The sequence below is a fragment of the Octopus bimaculoides genome, chromosome 21 (assembly GCF_001194135.2).
Source record: "Octopus bimaculoides isolate UCB-OBI-ISO-001 chromosome 21, ASM119413v2, whole genome shotgun sequence".
In the NCBI taxonomy this organism is placed as follows: Eukaryota; Metazoa; Mollusca; class Cephalopoda; order Octopoda; family Octopodidae; genus Octopus; species Octopus bimaculoides.
In genome coordinates this window covers 5,934,980-5,935,836 of record NC_069001.1, presented here as the reverse complement: position 1 = coordinate 5,935,836, position 857 = coordinate 5,934,980, and positions in this window count along the sequence as shown.

Here is an 857-nt window from a genome sequence, read left to right as displayed (position 1 = left end):
CCTCTCTCTCTCTCTCTCACACACACACACAAATACACCCCTTCTCTCTCTCCCTCCTTTTCTCTCTCTCTCTCTCTCTCTCTCTCTCTCACACACACACACACACAAATACACCCCTTCTCTCTCTCCCTCCTTTTCTCTCTCCCTCCTTTTCTCTCTCCCTCCTTTTCTCTCTCCCTCCTTTTCTCTCTCCCTCTCTCTCTCTCTCTCTCGCAATTTTGTATATCATTTAAAAGACTCTTACATCTCCGTTCAGTTTCGAGAGCGAACGATGAGATAAGAAAAAGCGAACAAACTAAGATTCACGAAGAGCAACGTATAAAGAGCAAAACAATATGAAGGAAGACGAAAATGAAAGAGAAACAATGGAGGAAGAGGGTAAGGAAATAAGGAAGGGGGTCGAGAGAAAGAAATATGAATAATGAACGAAAGAATGGAAGAAATATATAGTAATAACTAAATTGTGAATGGTAAACAGAACGGAAGTAGGGAAGAAGGGGGTGGGGTGGAATAACGAAAGCCGGAAACGATGAAAGGAAGGAAAAAAGAAGAGAAAATATAATGAAATCTTGTAATAAACTTAGAGGAAACAAAGTATGAAAAGAAGAAAAGAAAAAAGGAAACGGCAGCAGCAGCAGCAGTACCAGCAGAGGGAGAAGATGGAGAAGGGGAAGAAAAGGAAGCAAGGAAGAAAATTGTTGTAAAGGTGGAAAAATGAGAAATAGTAACGAAAGGCAGAGAGCGAGAGAGAGAGAGAGAGAGAGAGAAGAAGAAGAAGAAGAAGAAGGACAAGGTATAAGACGAAGCTATAAAGAATAAAAAAACAAAAAACCCAAAAAACAAAAAAGAAAACCGGA